This window comes from Lepeophtheirus salmonis, chromosome 5 (genome assembly GCF_016086655.4).
Source record: "Lepeophtheirus salmonis chromosome 5, UVic_Lsal_1.4, whole genome shotgun sequence".
Lineage (NCBI taxonomy): Eukaryota > Metazoa > Arthropoda > Copepoda > Siphonostomatoida > Caligidae > Lepeophtheirus > Lepeophtheirus salmonis.
Genome location: NC_052135.2, coordinates 32714208 through 32733565, shown reverse-complemented (window position 1 = coordinate 32733565; position 19358 = coordinate 32714208). Strand labels below are relative to the sequence as shown.

Here is a 19358-nt window from a genome sequence, read left to right as displayed (position 1 = left end):
TTTTAAGGTATGAGTTGTAGATACGAAACAACTCATAAAAAAAGTTAAAAAAATCAAAAAAAACAAAATATTGAAATAACTGAAAAAGGGTGGATTTATTTTATATAAAAAAGGGAATTACATCAATGAGTTCAGTACGGAAGGAGCAAATGAGTATGTACCTTCAATCTTCATTATGGTTGAAGAAGAAACATGGCAATCTAGCAATGGCAATAAATAAATCACGAGGTCAAACATTTGAAAAAGTTTGCCGATTATATATTGGATTTTCAAGTATCTCATTCAATGTATGTCAATATGTGCCAGTTCAAATATCAAATGTACAAAGAATAACGAAAAATGTTGTACACAAGGAGATTTTTACAATAGAAATTTACTTATATATAATTATACTTTAAAGTAGATCGATTTAGTTTGAAATTTTAATGGTTATGATAAAACTACAACACTTAAAATGATTTATTTAGTAACTACGTCAGTTCAGCTGTTGTAGTTCTCATAAAATACCAATAAAGACTGGTCCTAGGATTTAGAAATTTGATTAGGACTGGACTTACAGGACTGCCGTTTTTAGAGAGCTCCATAACTACTGCCAAAGTAGAAGCCCCATACTTTTTAACATATGCCTCTAGTCATATCCTTCGAAACAAAAAATAGACACTCCAAAACACTCTCCCATCTGAGGCTCTATTGCATTATATTTATACGAGAATGTATTCTTTACTAACCAAATTATTGAACCATTACTTAAAAATGTTATGTACAGCTATTTTTCTTATTTACTCACATTTATGCATTTCCTCAAAACAAAATGTTAGTACTTAGACATCATCATCAAGATATATAAAATAAACTGACTAATATAATTTATTAATCTAGGGAAAAATGCATTGTTTGTCCTTGAAGCTTTCTAAACAGTTTTGAAGTCATACGTAATTGAAATGGTTTTTCCTTATTCTTTTTTATTATCTAAATTTGATTAGAAAGGCAATGAGATCATTTTTTTCCAAGACTAATATTATGAACACATATCATTAGAAAAAAAAGAGGAAGGAATATTTCGTTGACGAAGCCATTTTTTTTTTTTTTGTCTGTGTGTGTCTGTTTCTTTTTTCTACGTGATTGATGAAGATCAAAACTATTCTTATTCTACAAAAAAAGTAAATAATGAACAGTATGTCTTCTACATATGAAGCCAAAAAAAAAGGAGGTAATGATTTGTTGTTAATCGAATCATATGATGGATTCAGAATGTTGTTTTTTTTTCAATAAATCAATAGTATGCCTTAAATACCACTGAGTCAATTAGAACCTTTTTTAAATTTAAATTTCATCATTTTAGAAAAGGACTTTCAGGAAAGAGTAAACATGTGTAATGTATGAAGAATCATCATTTTTTTCCTACTCTTTGATTCAACCGTAGATTTCCCCCCAATTTTGAACATATTCAATGCGCAAAATTAATTTATTTTTGCAAATTTGATAATTTATATAAATCTTTATTCGAAAAATTAATCTATATTGATAAAGCAAAGTTTTTTGTAGAATGAGAAATAGTTATTTTTCATTTAAGAAATAAAAATGTAGTCATGTTAATGAAATATCGTAAGTGTTTTGCATGTAGCATCGAGCTTGTATAAAACTCATGACAACTACTAGGGAAAAGAAATTTTCATTCTTCAGATTACCAATTCCAAAAGAACGGACCACTTAAAAAATACACACTATTTACATCACTAAATATAACAGATAATATCCATGGGTGGTTGTTTCGCCTATTTACAAAACTTAAAAGCTATTGTTGAACGTCCGACACGACATGTCTGCAGATAGAAGGTGCTAGTATTGCAGCAAAACTCAATAGGATTGTAAAAAATAATGTTGACTGCGAACATTATGAGAATGTAAAAAAAATCAATCTCAATGCAAAGTTTATATCACAAGAAAATGATACAACGGAGTAATTTGAATTTTTTGATATAAATTCGATTTCCATTTAGTGTATAAAATTTAAGATATTGTGAGATTTAGAATGGATAAAGGCAGCACTAGTAGCTATTGGATAACAGTTCCTCGGAATCTAGTAAAGTAAAAAAAGTTCTCATAAATACGTATACAACGAATTAGGGATAATTAATTTAAATTTTTGTCCAAATAAGCTCCAAAAGCAAATTTCCATGTTTTTTCCTCAATAAGGAATAAGTTTACAAAATTGAATACTACAAAAGATATTCAATTAAAATGCTAATTTTCTGTTCTTTCAGATATTAACCGGTTAGTCTATATATTATACAATGTTATAGCATAGACATTATACCAATATTTTCATTGTTGCTTTGCACTATAAAGAAAATAATTATAATTCCAAAATTTTGGAGATAGCGTCATTGATCGGACAATTTTTCCATGGTGTAATTGGACTGAAAGTAGCGTTACGGTATCTATTTAGAATAGTATTGTATTAAATATTTCTGATTAATAATACCCAAATTTTGCAATGCGTACCATTAAAAGAAGCCGAAGAGTAAATGTAGGCCCAATGGACTAAAGTTGAATTAATTATGCAGAATTTTTTAGAAGCACTTTGAGGGTTGTTGATGGTTTAAAATGATTCCAGTAAAAAGAATTTATAAAACATAAGCAAAAGCACACAAAAATTATGTATTTCCTACATTTTTAAAAGCTCATAATATTTTCTCATTCATTAGTAGGTATTCATAAAATAAATAAATAAACTCAAGGTATGATTTATAATTCATAATCTCAAATAGACTTTTAACTCATAGCATTTTGGAAAGCAACTGATTGCATAAATTTGCAGTCATACATTTATATATTAAACCGTATAACTATTTCATCAATAATAATAGTTGCATGTAACAAGGAAAGTGAATTAATTTTCTCAATTACATGATGCATACACACAAATAACCACTCAATCAATTTTAATTTCAATCAAGTAAAAAAAGCAACAGCAAATTCATTATCTTGCTCATCAATTTAAATAATTCTATTGAATGTTTATGTTGGACGGGTTGATCCATTAAATTGAGATTTCCAGGGAATTGGGGAGCGTGTCCTAATGCGTAATATAGTGAAGGAAAGAATCTTCAAATAAGATTGTTCCAAGTTTAATTAAGATATGTTACGTTAAAAGGCAATGCAGTAAACTTGTAGTTGTGAATTTTAAAGGGTATCCTCAAACTGTCACGAAGAATACATTTAAATTGAATTTAATTGAACATTTAGCCGTTAAATCATTCAATATGATCGACTTTGGCATTGATCGCCACACTTCTTCACAGAGAGCTTCAGGGATCTCAAAGAAGCTATGGGGATGTTCGTATATCTTCCTTCTTAGCTCAGACCACAACTAGAAATCAAACGTGTTAAGGTCAGGGGTGTTAGAAGGCCCTTTGATAACGACGTGGAACTGGGTGTCGAGGTAATACATCAAATTTTTGGCAACATGACAAGGTGCTGAGTTTTGAATCTACATGAACCTTGTATCTGGAGGACATGTGGCTTTAAGCCATGCCTTATAAACATTCTTAAGAAGGTCCCAGTACACTGAGGAGGTTAAATTTAGACTGTTGTGAAAAATGACATTTCCGTCACTGGTGATCCAGTCAAACACGCCATTATCTTGATTGAGAACTTGGTCTTCATCACAAGTTGAAAATTACCTTTGTACTCTGGCATCCAGTTGGCATTCTTTGGGTTGTAGACAACGTCCATTGTGAAGTTTTACTCACAATTGAATACCTTTATGATGCCTGGATTTGATTTACAAATTTGGTGGAACTTCTTACATCTTTGCAGCCTGATATCCTTTTTTTTTTTTTTTTTTTTTTTTTTTTGTTAGAAGATTACGCCTTCCTCTGATGTAGGACTTCAAGCCATGGACGTCCTTGATGGCTGTAAAGACAATGGAAGAATGATCAAGGAAATTGTTGAAATTTCCACATTTATATTAAATTTTGAGTTTGTGAAAATATAATTCAAGCCTATTCCTCTGTTATTTAGCTAGTGATACAAAAATTCCCATATGGTTAACACCAGATCAGTTAATTAAAACATATTCTCAAGCTTTAATACATATATATCTGTGACTAGATGTATCATATCACGGAAAACCTTCTAAAGTATATTTTGTTGCTTTTGGTTTTTTTTTAATATGGCAGGAAATTAAGAATTATGTTTCCTATATAGTGCTTAAATGATGCACAAATTAACTTTTATTTTACACCCTCTCCCATCTTAACTAAACGCCTGCTAGATTTAATTAATATTATCTAGTACTCCCTGTATATATAGTATATACTCCCTTTTTTCAGTGGTACTATATGCAGCGCACTTTGTGACTGTTTTTCATACATAGAGATAAGTTTCGCTTTATTGAAATAGATATTATTTAAAATATGCCAAAACCGACTTCATATAATTCAATTCAAAATTAATAAACAATAAAATAGATAATTCATTTTCTGTGCTCACTCTCAAATGAAGAAACCAATATATAAAATTTGGGTTTTTGGAAAACTCTTGGAGTAGATAGTGAATAGTAAATTTTAAGAAGAAAATATAAATTTTTAATTAGTTGACCCATAAGTTCGATGAAGATAATAAAAAGAATATGTTTCCCTTACTGGAAGGTGAAGTTAAAACGATATATTGATATGGAAGTTTACAGCACATAAGTGCTGTAACGGGCACCATATTTTGTTGATTTACACACAACAATATAAATCGTTATAAACCCTATTCTGTTGTGAATCTTCAATATGTGCTTATTTAATGAATTAATTAAATATTTGAATACAAGATTTCCTGTGAAATATAATTTTTCTTGGAAATTTCTCATATGATGTAAAAATTCGATGAATCCCATAGGAAACCCCTACCTCATACACACTGAATGCATACATAGATACTTCAAATAAGTTATTTAATGGTTTTGAGTTTGTATTAGTCTGTCGATTTCATTTGCAGATGATTGATATTTTTGAAATGTTTATTTTTATAGTCATATATGTTGTATAATGTATACCATACCACAAATGGGGTGCGTTAGGTAATTTGGAAGATTCCCAACTATTTATAGGAGATTCATTAATCCCATTACAAATACTAAACATTCCTTACTTCACTTCAAGGAGAAACAACATTTACAAAATATCAAATTTATTTATAATTGTTGAATCAGTTACAAGGGATTTTATCTATTCTAATCATAATAATGATCTATGATGATTGTTATAAAAGTGAAAAATTATAGGCTAACACCATATAAAACCTGAGAACACGGAGTTGAGATGCTCTAGCAGTACTCAAAATCATGTTACAGGGTTTCATAAAAATATATAGAAAAAGTTTTTCATGCTATATCTTTCAACGTTTGTAACCTCCAAAATTCTTCATCCTTATGTCAAGTATACTTTTTTTTAAATTACCAGTAGAAAGAGGATCCTTACAAAATAAAGAATCTTTTGGTGATCAAAGACCCTGGTAATTTTTCAAATAAGACAATTAAAAATATCTTAAGGTCGTTATTTAAGATTTTCAAGGGTATTCCATGAATTCAAAAACCTGTCACAGTACATGACACCCATATTGTATTCCAATTTTTGTAAATATCTACAATTGTATTGTGTCAACACAAAAATAATTTTAAACCATAAACAAGAATATTATTATTTTTTATATTTCATAATAGGTGAATGGAAGAAATCCATTATTTTAATGGATTTTTTTTCATATATGTTTATCTCATTGGCAATCAAAACAGTGCTTGGACTCGATAGTTTCCATTATTTTATCCTCATTTTCGACAATGGGGCTTTAACAGCTTGGTCCATTATTGTCATCAAATTTACCCGTACTGAATTGACGAATCTAAAATTGCAAGTATTGTAATTAGATGTTACAGTATCAATACCATAAGCACTAAACACATTTTCAGCCGTTTGACTTGCATTTTTGCCTTGTTTGAAAAAAAAAATGTAAAATATGGCGTATTTTCTCTTTGGTTGTGTTCATGGTTGGCACATGCTCAAACAACAGTGATTTAAATAATTTTTAAAAAAATGAGTTTTTTTAGTACGTAATTTCATCTTTTTAACGCCATTCAGGATAAATCGATTGCACAAATACAACGAGGAGATGCATATGACTAAAACCATCTATTGGAAAAATAATGGACTTATTTTTACTACATCTATTTATATAAACGTCCAAACTTTTAACTGAGATATTTTGATCAGTTATGAGGTTTTATTCTTATTCCAATTTCTGGTATGGTTTGAGATATCCATGAAAAAAAATTAGAGTCCTCATATAATTTATGAGATTTCATTCGACTCCAATAAAATCATTTCTCGCCTTTATAATTGTTACTGTAATTTTTTTCTTTTCTCTTTATTGGTCTAGGGAAGTTACATACGCAAAAAATATATAAGTAAACATTATAGCTTATAATTAAATCCCTAAACTAAAAAGACATGATTACTACAAACATGGTGAACAGATAATGTACATTATTACTTGCATGCATTTTCTCTAAAAAAAATGGGGTGATAAAATATGTCCATAGGTATACAAAAAACATTAAAATAATATTAAAAATTAACATTAAAATATTAATATTAAAAAAGAGAATCCAAGCCTATAGTTTCAATGGCAATATAAAAAAAAGACAACTATTGAACTTTTGAGGCGCAGAACGTTTTAAACTATCTATGGATGCGTATCAGGTGACGCAGAAACCTCCTATTGTTATTCGAACTTGAAGGGTAGTAGCGGATAAGATATCCCAAATATTTCCACGATAGTTCATCAAAATCAGGGATTTTGATGGTGAATGCTGAACACCTTACAGCGGTCCCAATAAAAATAGATCTCAGTTCCTTCTCCTTCTGAATGGTTTCCCTACTGTAAACATCACAACTATTCTACTTTTACGCTCGAGAGTGCAAACTCCAGGGCACGTGTCTTTGTAGGAGCTTTGGCGACATTTGATGTAACCCCAAATAATAAAAGAGGACTACGAAGTTATCCCGTTGTCCAGATATGTCAAGGAAAATAAATTCCTTCATAATGCAAAGAGCAAGGCAGTCAGCAATTTTTTTTAAACGTATAGGTGCTATTTGGATTGTCTCTGAAGGATTGATGGTAACATTTTTGAAATAGAATAATTAATTGAAGAAAAATACATATTTAATTCACCAACCTTTTTTGTGAATAATCATCCTTGCTGCCTTTATTATTATCAAGTAACTTTGATTAGTTTTGTAATAGCTTTAGTATGCAATATACTAAATATTGCCTAACGCGCCCCTTATATAACTATATTCTATATTCTAAAACGTACATAGACTATATAAATATACACTATTTTTTAAACATATTAGGTTTGTGAAAAAGTAATTTGGTATTTCCTCGCCCCTTCTTTTAACTAAGTTTATATAAGAGATCCATTCATGATGAGTAGAGAATTTCAATATTTCAAATATAATTAGTAATTACTTTATTCGAAAAGGTACAAAACAGGATATAATATTGACACTAGATATGAACTATTATTATTTATTAAGGAGTATGACGTCATTAGCGTTACATTGAAATGGTAAACATTATTATGATAATGTTGCATATTTTCTGGTACACCAGCATGAAAAATAAGATCACACAAAAATACAAAATCGAACAAAAATCCTTGAATATGCATATTTTTTAAATTGGTATTTATAAAAAATAAAACATGGATTATTTTTTTTTATAATATAAGAATTGATATTCCTAAGCACGATGAATAATGAATAAATTCTAAGGGTCTAAAGAACAGTCTTGTTTTTCATCCTTTTTCTGCCTATAAATAGAATTATGTGGTGTTCGGAATAAAATAGATATTTATAATATATACTTCAATTTGGTGATTGTCTTAACGATGAAAATGCCACTGAAGTATAATAGTATCGAATGACTATAATTTCAGATATTTCTGAAACCTGATGACCTAGATAAAAAATGAGATCAGTTTTAAATTCTGCGTTCAAAGATAAATTATATTCTTGGCTTCTTTTTATTGGTAGAAATGTCATATTCCCCAGTGTTATTAGTCACATTTGATCATACGATAAGACATTATAAAGGTGTACATATATACAACAAACACTTTTCAGACACTCTTGCACTTGGACGGTTGAATCGTGAATTATCGTGCGTCCAATACGAAAGTTTCAAAGAAAGAAATTCTTCATATTTCACTAAAATACGTCGAAATCGACCAATAAAATGTGCGATGTAAACGGAGCAGATACTCTTTCGGATCGTTTCACGCAACAGTGGTTAGAAAGAGTTATACCCAACTCAATTCTGCCAAGTACAGTGAACAACTCGACCATTTGAAGCTGGCGATCGAAAAGATGAGGCAAGCATGAAGGAATAAGACACAACAAGACATCATCAAGATAATGCTAGCCCGCACATATCCTTGATAACGCGCCAGAAGCTCTGGGATACCGGATGGTAAGTTCCTATATATTCACCTAACAGTCCGTACCTGGCACTAAGAGATTAACACTTGTTCCTGCCAATGTGCTTGGGGCTACTAATTTTGCCTTAATAGAGGCCTGTGAAAATAGGTAGTCGCAGTTTTTGGCAATATGGACAAAGGCTTCTACAAGCAGGGCATTATGAAGTTAGATTCTTCTTGGCAACAAGTTATAGAATAGAATGGATCATATTTGTTATAAGTTGGATGATCGTTACAATTTTTATAAAGTATTAAAAAAAAGCGAAAATACGAAATTACTATTACGATGAAGATACATACGTCATTCATAGAATTAAGAAAATAAGAAAAGAAATGCCGTGAACAAGGAAGAGCTATTGCTTCAACTTAATTTTCTTTTTTTTTTGGTTGTAAGAAATATATTGTTTAAATTAGTAGGGTCTTTTTTTTTTTGTATTTTTTTATCTCCAAATTACTGAGAGAGGGAAAGGCCTAAAGTGGTCTTTGATGCTGTATTTATTACTACTCTTCTTACTTTCTTAAGAGAGTTCTTTTGTAAAACTTTTATATTTAAAAAATAAGTGATTAATTTTGGTTTCTAAAAAAAGAGGAGGTTGCTTAGACGAACTTTTACTTTATATTTAAACTTAGTTTTATAAATTTCTTTCTTGTAAGACTTCTTTGACAGCCATAAATAGATGAAAAAAATAGGAAATATTATATATATTTCTAAATTAAGGTTTGGTAGTCAACAAGAGGAGTAAAGAAAAAAAAGTAAAGTTTTTATGGGGAACCACATCATTATTTGGTTTTTAAAAAAAGTTTAATATTTTTAATTACATAACAGATCCTGAACTAATATTTGTGGTTTTGTTCACTGGGAAAAGAAAAAAAAAAAAACACTTCTTTTTTTTCTCCAACAAATTAAATAGATTTCAATACAATTTTTTCTTGTAATCAGAGACATTAATTTAATAATGATATAAATTATTTTGATATTAATTATTTCCATATATAAATATATTTTTGGCATCTCATCAAACTTTTGATGAATTGAGTTAGCCCAAAAAAACAATATTGAATAAAAATTTAAAAAAGGAAACCTGCTCAGTTAATTTTTTGCATCATAAATATATATACTTCCCTTGGTGCTCGAACACAGAGTATAAGAACAAAAAAAATTTCGGTTGATGTGTGCCATTCCTCCACGTAGTTGATGGTCGCAAGCAAGTCATTTTCTACTCTTTCATCAACATTTTAAATGTTTATTTCAAATTTTGTTTTCTTCTTCTCCCCCTTCCCAACCAATTTCGATCCAAAATACTCAAAAAAATCTACTGGTAATTCATCAATTACATCCATATATCTTTGAAACAGGGCAGTATTGACTTCATTTATTGGAACAAATGCTTCTGGTTGCTATATAATCATTTTGTTATTTTCTTCCGTATACCTTGCTTGAAGTCTAAGACTTTGAATTTTTTTTCCATAAACACGGACACAAAGAGACAAAGTATGATAAAAAGGAAAGTTACATTAATTTTATTAATGGTAGCTATTTCAAAATAAATGATGATAGACAGAATATTTCTTAATATTAAGCTTATTAAGAAGTTAAAAAGCTTTAAAAAATTTGTTCATTTCTACTATTTGTCAAACAATATACCAATGGTAAAGTGTAATTGATACCAACGAGAATATGGATTGTGTATATTCATTTTATAGAATTCGTCCAAGTGGAAATTTTACTTGTGGTTGAGTAAATTTTTACATCATCCCGTCAAATAATAAAAAGTTATAATCTCTATTGGTCTTATTTCATTTTTATTCGGATAAACTAGAATTACGAACTCTTCTGACTGCTTTAGCTAAAAATGGTATAATTTACAAGCCACATTTACAGGAAATTCAATGGCGCACTGATTAATAATCAAGGTATTAATAATAAACGGATCCAGGATAGACTTATCAAGAATCTTTAAGAGGGTAACATTTTCTATGGAATAGTTATTAGCTAAAACCGTATACGGAAAGTTCACCTCCCTATTTTCACCTCAAGGGAAGTTCAACCCAAGACAAGTTCATCCCGAAGTAAGTTCATGACAAGGAAACTTCATTCATTAGGAGGAAAGTTCATTCCAAGGAAAATCCATCCAAACAGTACGGATGTTTGGAATATATCTGAATGGCAAAAATCAACTATGATGTAGTATTTTACTCTACTTTTAATGAAAATATTTAATAATTCAATAATATAATCATTATCTTAGTGAAGAAGTTCATAATTGAAATATGAACTTAAATTTCATAAGCTCAACGATAGACTTTAATTAATCCTTAACTACTGATCGCAGCAAAGCTTTATATTATTTTTATTTCCTTAAATTGAATATAGATGTATTATTAACGTAGAGAGGCGATGAGAGCACTAAATTATTGTTTTTTTAACGTATGCTCACGAGAATTTTGTCAATTTTGACATATCTAATGGTAAGAAACAAAAATAAAATGAAGAATTTCACGAATAATGGTTGTCAACATCAAAATAATCTTGATCAAAATCAAGAAAATGAGAAAATCGCAATTCATTTTACTTGTTTATACAACCGCATATTTCATAGACTTATTTGAGTCTTTTATAGGCTCTGTATTCAAATTAGGTGGATGAGTTCAGATACGAAATAATTTAAGCTATAGTTAAAAATCTTTATTTGATTTTAAATATGACCTTTCAATAAAAAACTCTTCATTATTATTTAAGAATTATTCATTCTTTTACTGTGACGATTAATTTACGTGCTCATTTTACTTTCTCTAAAAACTATGAATTTAGTGTTTCAAGAATTAAACGCAGTAATTGAAGGCTAGCACTTCTTTATTTCAGTATCCGAATAAAACGGAGAGGTACAATGTCTCAAAAGGGATCAACTCATGTAGCTGAACACTACACGACCTCCCCCCCTCCTGTACAAAACTGCAAACCATCAATCTTTTCTTTTTTTTTAAATATATAAAAATAACTTTTACACTAAATAATCATACTTAAAACACGTACACAATAAATTAAAAAAAAAACAAACAAACAATAATTAAACAGCTACATATGCAGCTTTTAGTAGATTAATTGACTGCTTTGTAGGTTTACCTTGTTTATCCAGAACGAAGTAGTCTCCATGTTTTTCCAGAATTCTGAAGGGTCCCTCATACGGAGTATCAAGTGGGCTCCCCAATGGAACATTAATGATAAAGGCATTTTCTGCAACGCGTAACTTTTTCTCGTCTGATGAACCTCCTCACCCAACGGCCAAGTGATCATTAGCTTTGATATTACGATTAACAAACTTTTCACGTCCAAATACATTGGGGAGACAAGTAGAGCGAATATCTTAACCATACACCTACGGTGCGGGAGTAACTCCAGAGTCACATCGAGGAGTTGTCCATAATGCCCTATGTAGACCCGTGATCCAATTTTCGTAAAAGCAAAGATCTTAATGCCATTTCGACCAATCCATTGGCCTGTGGGTGGTAGGGGTGTTGCATTTGGATTAAATTCCTGCATACACGTTTCCATACGTCGGAGATGGACAGTCTACCAAGATCTTAGCTTACGATAGAAGGTACCCTAAATCTCGATATCTATCCTACTTGAAATACTTCAACTACGACAGGAGCTGTTATAGTTTTCAGTGCCACTGCTTCAAGCCATTGCGTTCTTCTACCCATGATGGTTAGTAAATACCTCCTTTCATTATCTGGGAGAAAGGTCCAACTAAATCCACGTTAATGTGATGAAATTTTTTATCAGACACATCCAAAGTCTCAGCCTTCTTGTTCAAATGAGTTGTTATTCTTGCAATGGCACATGTATTCCAACTACCAATTAAAGTTCTCACGTCATACTTGAGGATTTCCTAAAGGTACTTTTCCTTGTTGTGGCATGGACGCCTCTATGGCTCTCATTATGGACTTAGCTAATGATTATTTGATATTACTTTGAATCTATTCACAACTTTATTCTTGCAATTTTCATCCAGTGGTACATTTTCCTGCTCCTGAATCGTCTAGAATTCCTCCCAATCCACCACGTTGATTAGAATGTTGTTTAGTCTGGAATGTAAATCTGCTGGAGCATTCTCTTTACCACTTATTTGCTGCATTTTAGCACCATTTTTAGAAATTTTACTAAAATATCGATAAATTTTGTTAGACCAAGTAGGATTCTTAGATTTAATAGCGTCAACTTGTGGCTGATGGTCCGTAGACACATTAATCATAGATCCTTTAATGAAAAATCTAAAATGTCGAAGTGCCTCTCTAACTCTGAAGAGCGCTCTTTCGAAGGTCAAATATCAAGCCTGGGTTGCATTTAAAGCCTTAATAAAGGATCATTATGGGAGTAAATTGCCTCGATCATCTTGCTGTTCCAATCCTCCACTTTGTCAGACGTGTGGACAGTCAGAAAAAGGCCCCTCTTGGGGGAATAATGTCCAAGGGTAGCAACACGGAAAGATTATCCTGTAATTTGTGAAACGATGAGTTGCCTTCTTTTGTCCACTCTAAGGAGGAACCTTTGAACTTGGGTAACAATTTATACAATGGAGCCAACAGTGTCCCCAGTAATTAAACATCCCAATTAACTTATGCAAGTATTTACCTTTTCTGGGTCAATCAAGCACTCTCCTCTGATCAAGTTTTTCGTGGATGGAACGAATACCATTTGTGCTGATGACATGTCCCAAAAATTCAATCCTTGCATTACAAAACTCACTTTTATCTACATTATAAGGAAGATAACTTTCCTACAAAACTAGAAGAACCTGCTGGATGTGATTGTGATACTATCTTTCTGATAGTGAAGCCACCATTATATAATCTATGTAAGGAAATACAAACTCCATCTGTCCAAATAACGAATCCATCAATCCTTGGAATGTATTATAGACAATACAGAGTCCAAAGGCATCCTCGAAAACTCGTACAAACCGGTGCATGTAGTAATAGTAGTTTTGTTGGTGTCTTTGCTCGACATAGGAATCTGATAGTAGGCGCACTTGATTTCCACTTTGATGAAGTATTTGTATCCTCTAATATTTTGAATGAAGTCGTGAATATGAGGCGTTGGGTATCGACCGGGTAGCGTAAGATTGTTCAATTGCCTATAGCCTCCGACCATATGCCATTGCTTTGCCATCAAATGTATTGGGGACGACTAATTTGATTTTTACTTTAGCAAAATTCCTACTAGGAATAACTTGGATATACCTCCTTCTCTGGAGTTATTCGACGAGTAAGGGAGCAACAAGGACTTCCAGTTGTGAAAATCTCATGTTTGACACCTTGACGAGGCTCAGAACATAATTCCTCCTCGGATTAAGGGGTAAGAATATTACAGCGCTCTTCTATTGTTGTCAGCACTTCTTTACGCCGTAACATTCTATATTCAATAACGACAGACAATTTTTAAATTGACTAGGAAAACGGTACCAATGACACCGTACTCTACCGTACAATGACATAACAAACTCCCTTTCAACCCAACCAACAGGTTCGAATTTGATCCATTATTTCCTCAAACCATATGATTCTACGAGAACTCCGTTGGCAGCAACAAGTTTGGGAGGTGATCGATCAATATAGCTGGAATGGGATGTTTTCGGAACTATGGACCGTTGAGATCCAGTATTGATAATGAACCGTTTTTCATTACTACTAACAAATACTGACTACTATTTTTTGAACTAATAAGTTTTTGGCAAATATATGACGGTTCGCAATTAGTCGCTTTTTTACCCCATTTCCGATGGTAGAAGCATTCCATCCGTTCACTAGTTGGGCGAAGCGAAGAACCAGAAGGGCTCTCAATGGTACTAAGAATACTAGGTTTCTCTGATGCAGCCGCATTGTATTTGACAATCCTTATGAAGTCTGAAAAATTATTATGAACAAACGGCACGGACAATCCAGCTCTTTGCCCCTTCGAAAGACTCCTTACAAGGATTTGTTTGATGACCGCCCCCAGCAGATGTCCGGGATGTTGGAAAGGTACCTTCCCACAAGGCTCACAATTTCGTCGACAGATTTAACGGTGCTTCGATCAGCTGAAAAGGTCAATTAATATTATCTTGTATCAAAATTTTATCTCCATCCAGGATTCTCGCCTTCATATCAGAAGGGGGCGTGCTACTTGGGATATCCTCATCTTCATCATCAAAGAAATCCAGAACGCCTTTGTCAATCGCGGATAATAGGTGTTTATACCTTTCAGACTCCTCCGTGGACAGGATACAAATTGAATTGCGCTTCGAGACGCCGGAACCATGATTTGGACTTGCTCGGCCAGAAGGGACAAATCTTAAATTGCCCTACTATGGGAGAGACTAAAAGACATGGCTTAGATTTACTAATGTAGGGGTCACCGATTTAGTGTTTCAAGAACTAAACGGCTTAATTGAAGTCTAGCACTTCTTTATTTCAGTATCCGAATAAAACTGAGTGGTACAATGTCTGAAAGGAGATCAACTCGTATAGCTCAACACTGCATATATTTAATATTACATAAATAAAATGTTAGTTCCTAGTGATGAAATTTTTCTATGTATGAATTTTCCTTGCAATGAATTTGACTTGGGATAAACTTGTCTTGGGGGGAGAAGTAGATGGTAAGCTATCTGTTGAAAAGGTTTATGGATTTATTTAAATACCTGACTACCAAAAGTTATAATATAGACTATAGACAGCCTATCTCGTATTTTTTTTCTCACAATGGCTTCAACACATGACTTTCTAATCTCCAATCCCTGAAAAAAAAGGAATTACAGGAATTAAATACCATATTGTATGAATGTTACGGAGGCAAGTCATCTCCGTGAGCCAGATGAAGCGGATTATGACCAAATTTAAAAACAGGAGCAGATCCACAAAGACAGACAAGGCGGATCCAAAAACAAACTTGATTAAGGCTGTGGAGACCAAGATTTAAAGGTTCAATTACTCAACTAAGCTACAGCTGAAACAAAAATAAACAAATTTTATGTGTATCCTATGTCTCCAAGTGAAAAACACGTATGCGATCTCCTCCGTGTTGGTGCCAGTGACAAAAAGTCTGTTGTGACCGTTGTCATCTCTTTCGGGACTGCTAACAATATAAAAACTCTATTACACCCCTATACAAACAAGAATAACCAAAACTTCTACATCCACAATATGGCTGACTTCTGGCCTGTCTCAATTGGCCTTCCTCCAGCCCTGAATTCAACCCCCCAGGAATTTGAAGTTTGAGGCGTCGTTGAGAAGAATGTCTGCCACAGCTCTCATCCAAATCATAAGAGTGTGTTCGTCCAGAGCTGCAAGTTTTGAGTACACACTTTGTATAGTTTTTGGCCAAATTTTAATATCAGTCTGCATTAAACTATCAGTCCTGATCATTGCAGAAAAATTCACTTTAGACCGAACCAAAGAAAGAATTTCTGACCGATACTCAACACTAGTAAACACATTGTCAAAATCTGTTGCAGGATTTGTCTGGAATACATTTTTTTAAAGAACCATCTTTATGAACATCTTTAATAACATTTAATTGTTATGGATCAAATAAAATATTTATTTTTTAAAATTTATATATATTTTTTTAAATACATGTATGTAAACATTTCACATATTTTTATCTTATTTCTCTGAAAGCCTTAGAACATATTTCTATGTACATGCTGTAAATGTCGCATTTATACAATATTTAATTCTTGAATCGTATAATATGTTAGTATGTATAATATATTGTATAAGCTTCTTGCTTGAATGAATGAGTGATTGTATTTATGTATATCAAAGCGATAAACGCTTGCACATTCAAGTTTAAACTCAAAATAAAATCCCCATGTTTAATATTCACAATAGTAATACTTAACAGTTTCTTTAATGCAAAAATAAAATCAATCTTGGAAAGGAAGTGTTAAAAATATATTTTATGTAAGTAATATACACATAAGTAAACACATTCGTACATAATATTTGAATTTTAATAGATTTGAAGCCCTAGTATAAAGCTTAGAACGTCATTGATGTACGTCAAGAGGTACTTGCTTTTTGAATAATAGATTGATATACTGGAGACAAATTCCACTCCCTCGCTCCACATTTAATCTTAATGACTAATTACAAGGGGAGGGTTTTGGTCTTTTTCTAGACTTGCAAAAACAAACCTTTTTAAGTCAAAACACAAAATTTTATTAATAAACCGCAGAGGCTGTATCTAATTCGATATACCCTTCATTAGAAGCAACGTCAATACGCTACCTAAGCTGTACCAGGCTTTGACAATTTTTTCATCACATTTAGGCGGGGGGTGCATTTATAATGACCTCTATGGCTCTTCGCCAATAGCAAGGAAGGGTGTTCAAGTTGGAGGATGAAGGAGTTCTATAACCTTGAGTCAGATTTCCGTGAATAGCTATAAGTGCGTCAAACAATTTGGATACACTACACCTTTCTCCCTCCTGTTTACTTATTTGATGGTCGATTCAACATAAAAACTGCATCAAAGCAAAGCTTATTTATGACAAAAAAAATATGATAAAACAAAAATTATAACACATCTTACTAAAAAAATGCATTAAAATACAATAAAATAAAGGAGTAAATTTTGGCTTCCGCACTCTGTATATGAATTTATGATAACGTCATGGGTGTTTTAAAGTTGTGAACACAGGCACAATAACGTCTTATGAAGAGAAATGGTTGCATCAATCAATTCGTACAACTCATAAATCAGGAATGAGTAGCAAATATATTCAGACCAAAAAAATCAGGAGTGCGGACACTCTTTTATATTCTATACTTTTAATATTTATATTTTTTTCAAATAGAATAGCTCCTTTTCTCTTTCCAATTTCGTCATTCATCGTAGGGTTAATCCCCCAGCGCTAATTGGTCCACTAAGTCTTGTTGTTAGCTGTAGATTATCTCATCTCACTTGATAGGCCATAGCCATTTTATAATTTATCTTTTTACTAAATAAACAATGTAATAAAATATAGTTAAAATAATGTACAGGATGGTCCATATAAATTTGGAAAAATCTTTAAAGGCTTATAACAATCTAACTAGATAGGGACTTGTTTTTTAATTTAAAAGTTCATTTACAGACATTTATAATCAGATGCGTATTTTTTTATAACCTCGGTCACATGGCGCCAAAAATGTTTGCAGGCCGGGCGACATTGTACGGATCACGGATGTACTTCTTTAGGGCCTCCACAGACGAGTGATACTTTGTGCAGGCCTCATAATCGACCCTCCCCAAAGATAGAAATCGCATGGGTTCCGATGGAGACTGTTTTAAGGGCTCCAAAAGTGAGTACATTCTGTGGCCAAAACATCCTTAAATATTTGGAGCTCATGGACTGCTGCACTGTCATGCTGGAAGGTGTAATTTCGTTCTTGGGCAAAACCAAAACCAGTACAATTGCAAAGTTGGATCCGCACAAGGTCATCTGGCCCTACAAAAACTTCCAGCAGAGAGGGGATCTCAATATAAACAATTGAATTTTATTAAATGTAGTTTCCAAATAATAATAAATATATGGTTTAACCTTATCTACTTCGTTTGTTATAAGCCTTTAAAGATTTTTCCCAATTTATCTGGACCATCCTGTATATATGTAGGTACACCGTTTTCAAAAGGACATGAATACAATTACTTGTTGATCCTTCGTTGTATGTATTAATCAAGGACTCCTGTAAGCAAGACCGGGTACGCGCAAACATGAATTCAAATACGCGTGCAACATGGGTCTATTGAAAAAAAAAACAATGCAACGTGTTTGGTAATATAATAAGTAATAACTAATAACTATTAGTTACTTTGTGGACTCCATCTTTATTGTGTTTTGTAATTAGAATCATGCCCCCCAAGTGTTGTGCTCCAGGATGTAGAACGGGCTATAACAATCTGGTATCACGATCCATCTGTGGCCAAACAAAGAGAGAACCCCTGGACTTGATACCACCTTGCTGAGAGCCATTCTAAGAGAAACAGACCTGAAGAAGACTGATAAGGCACCATCCAAAAGTACTAAGCTGTGTTCCCTACATTTCAACGACTCTGATTTCATCTGTGAGTATAAAAGAAGTCAGAAGTTCAGAGCAAGGCTCTAAAGAAGAGGTAAGGCAGCTGCTCACTTTTGACACGTATGCTTATAACTGTCCTTCTTTTACAGCTACCTCAAACCAGATGTTGTACCATCCCTATGGTCAAACTGTCCAACTACCTCTCCACTCCTAAAGCGTCATCAAGGCTAACTCGAGCTGCAACCACGTCACGAAGGCTCAACAGTTCATTAAACTACAACAACATGCTGTGTTTTTCACGAATCATCAATTGGAGCACTTAAGTACTACTCCAAAGAAGACAACAGACTGGTGTTTAAAGACACAGCCGAATTTTCTGAGTTTGTCAGAACTATGTGGAATATCCTAAACGTCAAGACACCTGGAGTTGTCTACGAAAAGAGAGATTAGCTTCGGGAACCAATATCTGAGAAGAACAAACGTGGTATCTCTTTCTTAAGAGATTTTGTCGACTTTCTCATCGAGTGGCAAGCACCTGGCCTCACAGCAGAAACCTTCCTAGCAACAAAGCAGATGTTCCTTGCCGCACCAGATCTGGCAGAGTATCTTCTCCTAGAGGAAGACTTCTCCTATGTACTCATCGGCATGTTCCAGTGTGATCCCATCGAAAGAAGGTTCGGCTGGTACAGACAACTAAGTGGAGGTATCTACTACATCAGCGTGAGATAGATCCTGGAAGCAGAGAAAAATATTCGTATTCTGAGCCTTGTGAAATTCT

At 32.7% G+C, this 19358-nt stretch overlaps 1 protein-coding gene and 1 long non-coding RNA gene across 2 annotated transcripts in view; both read right to left on the bottom strand.

Annotated features, from left to right (window-relative positions):
* LOC121117492 (alanyl-tRNA editing protein Aarsd1-B) overlaps positions 1-19358 on the bottom strand; it is a 392734-nt gene that overhangs the window by 279994 nt on the left and 93382 nt on the right. The gene's annotated exons all lie outside the window — the stretch shown is intronic.
* Positions 16560-18509, bottom strand: LOC139905446 (uncharacterized). The gene is made up of 3 exons (XR_011780183.1): positions 18374-18509; positions 18211-18304; positions 16560-17520 (listed from the first exon to the last, which is right to left on the bottom strand). It is a non-coding gene; the product is annotated as an uncharacterized lncRNA (long non-coding RNA).